The sequence below is a fragment of the Lolium rigidum genome, chromosome 6 (genome assembly GCF_022539505.1).
Source record: "Lolium rigidum isolate FL_2022 chromosome 6, APGP_CSIRO_Lrig_0.1, whole genome shotgun sequence".
Classification (NCBI taxonomy): domain Eukaryota; kingdom Viridiplantae; phylum Streptophyta; class Magnoliopsida; order Poales; family Poaceae; genus Lolium; species Lolium rigidum.
In genome coordinates, this window is record NC_061513.1 from 291,167,896 (window position 1) to 291,181,007 (window position 13,112).

Here is a 13,112-nt window from a genome sequence, read left to right on the forward strand (position 1 = left end):
TCATTCATTCCAATTTTTGACATTGCCTCCCCAGATTTTCTAGTACATTCAGGCCAAGACTACCCACCCACGCAATTCAACAAACAAAAGGAACACGCAAATAAAAATAACACAACATCTTTTAAAATGGTGCAGACCAGATATAGAACAAACAGCTAGAGATCGGGCCAACTGAAAAAAAGGGGCACGGACTAAGTCTCTGTAGAGAGAGCAACAATCTGCAATTGATACTTGTACAAGTATACAGAGAGAAACAGGCAGCAATACATGCTTCTACAGGCTGGCCATCTGTAACCAGAAAACGGAGATAACTATTGCATATGGAGTGGAGGCTTAAATCATTCTAAACTGACAGCTTCCTGGGGCTCTACCTCTTGTCCTGCAACCTGAATACAAGACACTACTAGTCATTTACTCAAACCCGCCATGATAACACAGTAGACAACAAAGACATGGTTTCCAACACATCCTTCAGCTAATGAGCTAATGAATCAGCTACATCAGGTCACGAAAAATTCGGCATGGAATCATCTAAATTCTCAAACATCCGCATTGATAACATAGCAGCAAATACAGTGAGCAAGTCGCACAAGACCAACTCATTTGGCATCCAAATATGCACAGGTCAAGAAAATCTGCCATAAATTTAAGCTTCATTTGACAGAATCCACTATATCCAAGAAAGCAAACTTCACGTATATTTGAGGCCTATAAATACTACACAAGACTAGGAAATCATAGAGAGGAGCTAGAGACTTCCCCATAAAACACATGGAGTCGAAGAAGAAGGGGCCACTACGGTCGCTCAGTCCTCCTCGTTATCCTCGGACAAAATAAACAGAGCATGATAAGCAAAGCAAATACAGAAATTTCGAAAGGACTGCAAAATAATAAGGCGACGATATTGTACACAACAGTTCAAGCATGATCACGGAAGCGCGCGACGATTGGATCAAACGGAACCATGCAACGATTGGATCATACCAGCAGTGCATGCACCTATACTCACAGAGATGCTCAAGTACATATACCAAACTAAATAAGGAACCAAAAACAAATGTATGTGCATTCTGATCCTACATAAGTACAGATACTTATCATGGTAATCTAAATAATCCATGATACAGAAACCAGGGACAATTAAGATTATTCCTTAAGAAACAACAAATGTACTAGTTCAGCTAAATCAAGAAACAAAGTGGAGCAAGAAAAAGGCATCAATATTAAATTATGTCAAATCACAAGCACAAAGATTCAATGAATAGCAATCATTTTCGAACTGGTTCGGTTCGAGAAAATATTAGGATTTTAATGGACTATATATACTTCACAATATTAATCTGCATCTAGCAAGTTTGGTAATTATAATGACCATCAAATGAAACACATGAAATAAAATCTACAGAAATCATCTCAGATTATGCATCTTGGAATATACCAAGATAGCAAACGGAGCAGGGAAGCACCACAAGAGTAAAATTCATGTGATTCCTACCATCGTTCAACTAGAAAAAAGCAACAGAATTTATATCAGCAGCTACCATGTTTTTCAGAATTTCAAGCCCTTCACCAACAGTATCCAAACTTTCACCCTGCACAAACATTGCCAAACAGAGGTCCAGTTAGACAAAAATCTCAATGCATTCTGATCCTACATAATTAGAGATTAAATGCTTATCATGGTAAAGTAAATAATCCATGATAAGAAAACTAGGGACAGTTAAGATTATTCCTTAAGAAACAAATGTACTAGTTCAGCTAAATCAAATCAAAGACAAGAGTAACAGAAAAGAGCTTTTTATGAAGTCAAAGGAAGCTTTTACTAATTAGCCAACAATCATCATAAGCCCATATTACCTATAAGCTCAATTTTTACAAGATAAAATTAAAAGCGGCAAGAAAACCTAACCAATCTGGTTGAAGAAAACAACACATAATTCAAAAGAAAAGCAATTATCTCAAAAGGAGAAGATCGTCAGAAGAACATGTACAGCAAGAAAGGTAAAAAGATGACCATGGTATCTCCCAATCTTTCGATTCCCCAAGAAAATCTTACACCAGCACAGATACGCTCAGTATTCTCACCTGGCAAAATCTCCAAACAGCAAAAAGGTGCTGTATATTAGGAGGGAACATCAGTACACATGAGGGAAATTCAAGCGACTCTTAATCCTTGTTTGTAGAAGAGTGATGGTGCCGATGTGGCTGTCGTCGTAGTAGAGCAGCGGGTTCAGCCCAGCAAAACGAGTCACGGCCTCGAACCTGCACAACAATAACAACACGCCTAATGAGCATTCAAAAACAAACAAGCAGCTCAGGAAGATTAGCACATTATTGTCAAGATTTATAGCACAGTGCAGTACAAGTAATCCGCAGGACAGGCGAAATAATACCAACTAAGCTAGAACGCATCAGCAACAAACAAACATTCAGTTTAAAATTTTCTTAATACATTTTATGGACAGATCAGAGTCTGATATATGCTAAATAATAATGGAACATTGTATTCCTTTCCAAGACTGGGATTGCCAGCCTTGATAAATACATAGAGACAGGCATAACACGGATCAGCAACCAATATAATCTAATCTCAACCAAGTGAGGAAACCGGCAGTAGAAATATTAAATGAAGAAGAACCTTTCATCTAATGTTAAATACCAGAGCCGAAACATGCCGGTACTCACATCTGAGACCCCACCCATCCATTATAAAATCTAACCTCACACTGAGCCCAGCAGGAAAGCCAAAGCTTAATTAAACAAGTTGCAGGGCTAAAGACGTTGCAATCCAAGGTTTGAATTAATCATCTGTGGACCAGATGGCACAGCCTCGTAACTTCGTTGAAAAATTCAACAAAAGCAATGAACAGTTTCGTACTATCTACCTACCTACAGAACTACAAATTAACAAAAGACTTGGCACCATAATAGCACTACTACTACATAGCACTTGCGATGCCAAACAAACTCGAACCATCGATTGGTTTGCAGCACAGCAGACAGCACCAAATAAAACATGACAGATTCATTGGCGGGAGACGGGCGGGCGGCGGGAGGAAACCTTACGGCGACACCCCAGCGGAAGACGGGCGGGCTGTCGTTCTTGTCGCCCGAGCGGAGGAAGCCGGACACAGCTAGCTAGCTAGCTAAGGTTTCTGCCCCACAACCACATACATGCAAGGAAAATAACGCAGCAATCCAGCATCAACATAGATGAGGTGGAGAAGGGAGGTGGTGCTCACCGGCATGCAGCAGCAGGAGTCCGGAGTTCGTGGCAGGGAGGTGGTCTGTGTGTGGAGAAGGGAGGTCATCCTCCCTTTCCAGGCAGCGCTGGCGCACCTGGAGGAGCCAGGTCTCACCGGACCAGCCCACCTTCGGCCGGTAGCAGCAAGAGGTATCTCACGCCGCGCAGCCTGCCGACGAGGGAGGCCGTCATTGTCGGAGCCGGTACGGCCGGACCTACCCAGACAGGGCCGCCGACGTGCGGGGGCTGCTGGGCGCGGGCCGCCATTGATTTTCCGGCAAAGCGAATCACGGCCTTGAACCTGCACAACAATAACAACAGGCCTAATGAGCATACAAAAAAAAATCTCAGGAAGATTAGCATATTAATGTCAAGATTTATAGCACAGTGCAGTACAAGTAATCCGTAGGACAGGCGAAATAATACCAACTAAGCTAGAACGCATCAGCAACAAACAAACATTCAGTTTAAAATTTTCTAAATACATTTTATGGACAGATCAGAGTCTGATATATGCTAAATAATAACGGAACATTGTATTCCTTTCCAAGACTGGGATTGCCAGCCTTGATAAATACATAGAGACAGGCATAACACGGATCAGCAACCAATATAATCTAATCTCAACCATTTATGATGAAAAAAACTAGCATAATGGCGCTTCACGATTTATAGCAGAGCGATCCTGCTAGTACATGTTGGAAAGTTTCGGCGATTCTCGATGTGAAACCGAGCTTGAACAGCAGTAGTACACGGGAACAGCAGATCTTTATTAGTTGACAGGAATCTAGCTAGTAGTCAATCACACCTGACCAGGAACACTCACACGGGCAGATCTCAGTTTGCATTACACATGTATACAAATAAATTTGTCCTTGGTCAGGGACTAGTAGTATTGGAGCGATAGGAACAACTCTAATCAATCAAAAAGTAGCTAGTAGAAAATACTGCGTGGACACTCATGGGCAGATCCTCCACCGCGTACACTGTAACTGAATATTTGCAGCGCGTGTAAACAGAGAGAAAGGTGCAGGCGTGCTCATGAGCGAACTCGATCCAGTGTCTCCAAGATCCGAGTCCCTGTGCGCCGGGAAACCCTAGCAGAGAGGAGCGGGTCATGGGTGGAACCAATCGCGGGAGGGGCGGCGCTGGAAACAAAGCAAGGAGGACTAGTTGGAGGAGTACCTGCAGCTGCGCGCGTCGGGGGTCGCCGTTCCCGGCGAGCACGCCGGAGGAGACGCCCAGGACGGAGCCCTCTCCGCTGCTGGCCGCCCCTGCTTCGGCTCGCGAACGGGTGAGATGGCCGACGACGGCCCGCCGCCGCCGCCGCGTCATGGTGGCCGGCAACTCGCCGCCGTCGTGGAGCACCGCAGCGCAGACCCCTCGGCCACGCGCACGACGCGGTCGGGGCGAGCTCGACGGAGCCGCGCGCACGGAGAGGCCGATGCACGCCGGCGCCGGCGAGCACGCCAGCCGCGCCGCCGCTTCTCTGGTGGGTCGGTGGTGAGTGGTGGGAGGAGGGGAAATGTGGTTACCGTGACACTAATCCAAAAATCATCATGCATAACAAGGCAAGTTAACTAATGCACAAAATAATGGCATCATTTTGGGTAGAAAATAATGGCAGCCTCCTGGATTCCTCCAGCCAAAATCATCCTCCTCACAAATCGCGGAGCTTTTTATTTTGGGACGAAAATAAATACGCACCATCACAGGCAAGTTAATTAATATCTCGCATCATTTTGGAAAGAAAAATAAAGAGCCAATCCCCGATTCCTCCACCCAATCAAATTCGCCCACTCAGCAGTATGCCAGTCGCTTTCCATCCGAGCGCCCCATCTGCCTCTACTTCCGGGTGGATGCCTCGATTTTCTAGGGGCAGTTATGCTCCTTTCTTTATGTGGGCGCCTGTATTTTCTCAACTTGCATCGCCGCTATCAACGACAAGCAATCATTAGCACATACTAAGTAATAATAGTAGTAATATTATATTCATTCAGCAATTTCAAATAAGACAGTTCTGGGATGAAATTGATTTCACTTGCCCTACCATCATATCCAAATCACACATCGAAATTATATAGAAATCAAATATCTCCGCCAAACTACTTTTCCTTTTCTACTTTCCGATAATTTGAGTTTAGTTCCAAAACAAGGTTGCATCTACGGCGGTGGAGGTCTTGCGCTATCATACCATGAGCCGTATCATGGGCAAATTTTCTTTGTCTTATCTATCTTAGGCTTCTCCGCCTTTCGATGTACCATCGCATAAAATAATAAACAACAATGAGTCGACACATGAAATAAAATGTAGTAGTTGATTCCATGCATATATAAAAGAAGGACCCCTATAATGTGCGGCGACAAGACGAGACATGAAATGATAGATAATAACTATTTTTCTTCCATGTTGGTCGTCTCGTCCTTCTTTGGGGGTACCGAATGAGTAGTAGCGTCCAACAATTGTTCATCTACCTCGCTAGACCTCCCGCAGTGCTCCAAGTCTGGTTGCCGCATGGTTCGACTGCCACCAACCTCGACCGCATTGGATCTATTCTTTCTCGACCTCATCTAGGCCGGAACCGACCACCCCCGACATGGCCAAGTGGCGTCTACTAGGGAACTTTGAAGTCCATGTGGCCACCCTCGCCATAACCATTTAGTTCTCTTTTTTATTCTTCTCCTTGTTGTATAGACTTTGGATGTGAGTTGCCACCTAGACTAGGCCGATTTTGGCGTGGCAATGCCGCTAGGAGTTAGATGTCAAGAGTGGTTTGTGTTGTGAAGGCATGATTTTTATGAAACTTATCTTTGATGTGTTGCCAATACCGCTTCCCGGTTTGATCCGTGCCGAACGCCACATCCATCCCCACAGCCGCCCAAGCTCGGCACAACGTTGCATCTTCTATCATGGTGTAGTTAACGGCCCTTCTTTTCTTCACTTTACCAACATCGACCTCGACCACCTCATCGTCACCCCCCCGGTCGCCTCATCCCTCTCACTGTCAACATCATCCCCCACACGTTACCGCCAACCGGAGCGAGTAGAGGATCGGCAATGTCAAGCTCCTCTAAGAGATCCATGAAGGAAGAATCCCCAGTTCTTCAAAATCGGAGATTAATTTCCACGCACAAATTCAATGGATTCGAGGATATAATTTTCTTAACTTGAAGATCCATCATCGAGAACGTTAGGGCACCGTTCGAGTTGTCGACATCGGGCGATGGAGAGGCAGTGGACGGTGGCGAGAGGGCGTTGCGGTGGATTGTCTTCTTCAACTTTGTCTCCCTCGGCCCCGGTGACTAAATTTTGGGGCGGAACTCAGCATACCTCCGCCGCCCCGGGAGACACGGTCACCACGGGAGAGGGTGGAAAAAGCTTCGAGTTGAGGCTCATCGCGCTGAGATCCGGCGGCAGCGTTGCATTGAGGGAGGGCCAGTAACACTCCGTCTTGCATGGAGTCCCCATGTTGGTATATAATGATGGCCTGCATGAATATGAATAACCGGTCGACAACTATAGAGTGGCACCACCTTCACAAATATGATTCTATCGCCTAAGATTTTAGACGTATAAGGTCAAGCCCACATTTTCAAGGTCGCTGGCCCAAGTCTCGTGGAAGTTTCACTCATGAGGCCACATTTCATGTGCATTGGGTCAAGGACCATCACACTAAAATTTTCAAATCTTGGATTGAAATAATATTCCTTTGTTTTATTGTTTGTATATATAAATTGACATCTTTTTACGTGGTTCATTTTCCTATGATTTATCCCAAATGAAGCAAAGAGTAAAGACACATGAAATATAACCACTTTTGATGGAAAATAATGGGATAGATGACACAGGGCCCTCTAATGGGGGTTTCATCTCAAAGCGTTAGGGAGGGTCAGTAGCACTCCCCTCTTGCATGGAGTCCCAATAGTTGTATATAAATGTAGCACTCCCCTATTGCTTGGAGTCCCAATAGTTTTATATAATGATGGGATGCATGAAGATGAATAACCGATCGACAACTATAGAGTGGTACCTGCTTCACAAATATGATTCTCCCGCCAAAAGATTTTAGACTTATAATGTCAAACCCCCATTTTCCAAGTCAGTGGCCCAAGTTTCAGTGGTCACTCATGAGGCCACATTGCATGTGCATTGGGTCAAGGACAAGGACTCAGAAATTTTCAAACATTGGCTTGAAATAATCTTCCTTTATTTTATTGTTTGTATATATAAATTGACATATTTTTACATGGTTCATGTTCCTATGACTTGTCCCAACTAAAAAAATAGAAAAGTCGCATGAAATATAACCAATTTTGACGGAAAATAATGGGGTAGATGACACGAGGCCCACTAGTGGGAGTTTCGTCTCAAAGCGTGAGGCAGGGTCACTAGCACTCCCTTCTTGTGTGGAGTCCCCATGTTGGTATATAATGATGGTATGAATGAAGATGAATAACCGATCGACAACTATAGAGTGGTACCTGCTTCACAAATATGATTCTCCCGCCAAAGATTTTAGACTTATAATGTCAAACCCCCATTTTCCCGCCAAAGGTTAAAGTACATTTCTGGCGGCTTATTGAGAATGGCTTAGCGGTGTGCACTGAACTCAAACATCGGCGAATCAAAGACGGAGTTAACTGTCTAGTATGCCACAAAGAAGAGAGTTTGATGCACCGCTTCTGGGGTTGTTCTCATTCAGCTCTAGCCTGGAACTTGCTCTCAGAGGAAGTTGGTTGTTCACTGGATAAACCACCAGCTCGATTGGCTTGCCACTCTGATCTCAAAGGGTGGCTCCTGGATTGGATCGGTAAATCCAAAGGAAAGCAAGTTTCATGGATACTGATGATGGTGTACAATCTTTGGGCTGCTAGAAATGAAGCCAGGAAATCGCGAAGAATTGATGATCCCCTATCTATTGCAAAGCGGACGGCCGCGGGTGTGGAGGAGTGGCTTGGGCTGCACAGTCCGGCTCCCTCGAAGAAACGTGAGAATGAACGTTGGTTACCACAAGAGGAGGGATGGCACAAGGCCAACATTGATGGCGCCTTTAGACACTCGAAAGCGAGGGGTGGCGGTGGCGTGGTTATCCGCAATTGCCATGGCAGTTTCGTTGCTGGAGCATGCCATTTTTTTCCCCATGTTGTCGATGTTGAAGGGGCTTAATTATTGGCTTGCAAGAGGGGTCTGGTGGTGGCAAGGGAGGCAGGGGTCCAGCGGATCATTCGGAGACAGTACGGTGTCGAGGTTGCGGCGAAGTTGAAGGGCGAGGGGCAGGATCATTCCATCTACGGTCCGTTAGTTCGTGAAATAAAATCCCTCTTTGGAAACTTTGAAGAAACCTTGGTGCGCTCGGTACGGCGAACGGCGAACGAAGCTGCTCATAGAATGGCGAAGAATGGCTGCGATAATAAGCTATGTAAGGTTTGGCTAGGTGATGCACCTGGGTGCATTCAGAACATGATTGTAAGTGAATCTGTATGAATTAATGAAATCGCAGCAATTTGATCTAAAAAAAAAGTCAGTGGCCCAAGTTTCAGGGTCACTCATGAGGCCACATTGCATGTGCATTGGGTCAAGGACAAGGACTCGAAATTTTCAAACATTGGATTGAAATAATCTTCCTTTATTTTATTGTTTGTATATATAAATTGACATATTTTTACATGGTTCATGTTCCTATGACTTGTCCCAACTAAAAAAATAGAAAATTCGCATGAAATATAACCAATTTTGACGGAAAATAATGGGGTAGATGACACGAGGCCCACTAGTGGGAGTTTCGTCTCAAAGCGTGAGGCAGGGTCAGTAGCACTCCCTTCTTGTGTGGAGTCCCCATGTTGGTATATAATGATGGTATGCATGAAGATGAATAACTGATCGACAACTATAGAGTGGCACCTGCTTCAAAAATAATAATTCTCTCGCCGAAGATTTTAGACACATAATGTCAAGCCCCCATTTTCCAGGTCAGTGGCCCAAGTCTCACGGTCACTCATGAGTCCACATTTCATGTGCATTGGGTCAAGGACAAGGCTCAGAATTTTTGAGATTGAAATAATCTTCCTTTCTTTTATTGTTTGTGTATATATAAATTGATATCTTTTTACGTGGTTCAATTTCCTATGATTGATCCCAACTAAAACAAAGAGAAAAGTCGTATAAAATATAACCAATTTTGACGGAAAATAATGGGGTAGATGACACGAGGCCCACTAATGGGGGTTTCATCTCAAAGCATGAGGGAAGGTCAGTAGCACTCCCCTCTTGCATGGAGTCCCGATGTTAGTATGTAATGGCGACATGCATGAAGATCAATAACATATTGACAACTATAGAGTGGCACGTGCTTCAAAAATATGATTCTCTCGCTGAAGATTTTAGACATATAATGTCAAGCCCCCATTTTCCACGTTAGTGGCCCAAGTCTCGCGGTCACTCTTGAGGCCACATTGCATGTGCATTCGGTCAAGGACAAGGACTCAAAAATTTTCGAATCTTAGATTGAAATAATATTCCTTTATTTTATTATTTGCATATATAAATTGACATATTTTTACATGGTTCATGTTCCTATGACTTATCACAACTGAAACAAAGAGAAAATTCGCATGAAATATAACCACTTTTGACAGAAAATAATGAGGTAGATGACACAAGGCCCACTAATGGGAACAAGGCCCACTGATGGGGGTTTCTTCTCAAATAGTAGGGAAGGTCAGTAACACTCCCCTCTTGCATGGAGTCCCAATGTTGGTATATAATGACATTATGCATGAAGATGAATAACCGATCGACAACTATAGAGTGGCACCTGCTTCATAAATATGATTCTCTCGCCAAAGATTTTATATATAATGTCAAGCACAAGTTTTCAAGGTCACTAACCCAAGTCTCGAGGAAGTTTCACTCATGAGGCCACATTGCATGTGCATTGACTCAAGGACAAGCACACTGGATTTTTCAAATCCTTGACTGAAATAATCTTTCTTTCTTTTATTGTTTGTGTTTGTATATCTTTGAACCTTTGTAAAGGGGCGGATTTCTACTAAAATTTTGTGGGGGTTTCGCACCACCGACGCTTGGTAAAAAAATGGCCTTATTGTGGGGGGTAGACGTCACGACGCCCACTAAACATCGTTCTTCTTGAAATACGCAACGCAAAAGTGGCACTTGCTTCACAAACAAGACTACCCTGCATGAAGATCCTCGACTTATAGTGCTAAACTACAACTTCGAGGACACCGGCCCAACTCTTGTAATGAATTGACATATTTCTACGTGGTTCACGTTCCTATGACTTATCCCAACTGAAACAATAAGAAAACTCACATGAAATATAACCACTTTTGAAGGAAAATAATGGGGTAGATGACACGAGGCCCACTAGTGGGAGTTTCATCTCAAAGCGTGAGGGAGGGTCAGTAGCACTCCCCTTTTGCATGGAGTCCTAATGTTGGTATATTATGACGGTATGCATGAAGATGAATAACCGATCGAAAACTATAGAGTGGAACCTGCTTCAAAAATATGTTTCTCTCGCCAAAGATTTTAGACATATAATGTCAAGCCCCCATTTTCTCGGTTAGTGGCCCAAGTCTCGCGGCCACTCTCGTGGCCACATTGCATGTGCATTGGGTCAAGGACAAGAACTTGGAAATGTTCAAATCTTGGATTGAAATAATCTTCCTTTATTTTATTGTTTGTATATATGAATTGACATAAGTTTATATGGTTCATGTTCCTATGACATTTCCCAACTGAAACACAGAGAAAAGCCGCATGAAATATAGCCACTTTTGACGGAAAATAATGGGATAGATGACACGAGGCCCACTAATGGGGGTTTCGTCTCAAAGAGTAGGGAACGTCAGTAATACTCCCCTCTTGCAAGGAGTCCCAATGTTGGTATATAATGACAATATGCATGAAGATGAATAACCGGTCGACAACTATAGAGTGGCACCGCCTTCACAAATATTATTCTCTCGCCGAAGATTTTAGACTTATAATGTCAATTCCTCATTTTCAAGGTCACTGGCCCAAGTCTCGCGGAAGTTTTACTCATGAGGCCACATTGCATGTGCATTGGGTCAAGGACAAGCACACTGGAATTTTCTAATCCTGGACTGAAATAATCTTCCTTTCTTCTATTGTTTGTGTATATCTTTGAACTTTTGTAAAGGGGCAGAGTTCTAATAAAATGTTGTGGGGGGGGGGGTTCGCACCATAGTCCCTTGTCAAAAAAATGGCATCATTGTGGGCTCGCCATGTTCGTATGACCTATCATAACACAATCAAATGGCAAAGGCCACACGGAATCACCACTTTTGTTGGAAAACTAGGGGCAGACATTGTGAGGTCCACATAACAGGTTTTCGCCTGAGATAACGTGAGGGAGGGTCAGAACCATTTCCCTATTTCATGAGGTCCTAACATGGGTCTATAATGGTGATGTAAAGAGGAAAGACAAATATACAACCTCAAAGCGGCACCATCTTCACAAATAGGACCAGCCGGTAAGAAACATTATGGACTTATGGGGTGACATTCCAATTTTGATGCCACTGCCCCAACTCTTGTAAGACCTCTTTTGAGATTCTTTGAGTTTGCATGACTTAGAGCATCTCTATGCGAGGTGCCAAAAGATTTAGTGGAGCAAAATTTAGGAAAAAAGATTCCCTTTTGATCCTCTAGCGTGCACCCAGATGAGCTCGGTTTTTGAAAAATGCCACTCGTTGGAGGATGGAGACGTCGTAGATCGACCGCCGCGGAGATAGGCGTCCTTGGAACATACCCCCCCCCCCCAGTTTTTTTCTTCTTCGACGATTAGTATCCGGATGCAGCGAAGAGTGACGACCGCTAAGACCGCTTTTCGCGACCTCTACGTCGGCATCCAATCATCGCGCAACCCCGGTGGTCTTCTCTCTCACCCCTATGCGCCGTGGTTCCCACCTTCTCCACTTCCGAGGTGTTTTACGAATACTCCCTCCATTCTGAAATAGTCTACATTCTAGCCCCAAAACTTATTCTAAAATACTCTACATTCTAGCTTTTAGTCAACAAGAACACTGAAAACGATGTGATTTTGCTCTCTTTATGGGATGTTGTTATTTTCGATGTAGATTTGATTGGTTGTTCACATATAGTAGTATAAGTAGTACTAATAAATGCAATACTAGTTTGTCTCATTTCCCTAGAATGTAGACTAAATCAGAACGGAGGGAGTAACTAAGATATGTCTTTTTTTATTTTGCTTATTTTCAAATTTCTTTGCGACCGACTGCTGCCTATAGATGAAGAGGTTGACGGAGATGATCTTCGGCAACTCTTTTTTCTCTTCGGAGGGGGAGGAGGAGGAGGAGGAGGAGGAGGAGGAAGACGACGATTTGGACATGCATGTGTTAATGATTATGAACAAGGATACACATCATTGGTGTCTCCATGCAGAATCTTAGTTGTTACTTTATTGATGGATATGAATTTCGATGTGTTTGAATTTGAGCCATATGATTTGTTACATTTATGAATTTGGTTTGTATTTAAAACATTTTAGGTTAACGGTTAATGCTTTAAGTTAACATTTTATGTTAATTCCCCTTGAACGGGAACAAGGGTGCATATTTTTTTTTTTGGATTAGGCGCGACTGATTTTTTTGTCGTCGTGAAATTGCCCCTGCTTCCATCTCTACCGTCCTGGAAAACCAGGAGCAGTTAAAGCTGTGGACGGCGTCCTTTGTTGGTACTCCTCGTCAAATTCCCAAAATATCGAAAACCGGGAGCAGCTAAAGCTGTGGGCTTGTGAAAAAATCGGCTCTTAATTGGCCTCGTGAATTAAGGAATGACTTTACCGAGATTTCACGCAAC

General features: G+C 43.7%; 1 long non-coding RNA gene across 1 annotated transcript; it reads right to left on the bottom strand.

Annotated features, from left to right (window-relative positions):
* Positions 1 to 536: 536 nt before the first annotated feature.
* LOC124660660 lies at positions 537 to 2,199 on the bottom strand. The gene is made up of 2 exons (XR_006989923.1): positions 2,086 to 2,199; positions 537 to 1,592 (listed from the first exon to the last, which is right to left on the bottom strand). It is a non-coding gene; the product is annotated as an uncharacterized LOC124660660 (long non-coding RNA).
* Between the last annotated feature and the right edge of the window lie 10,913 nt (positions 2,200 to 13,112).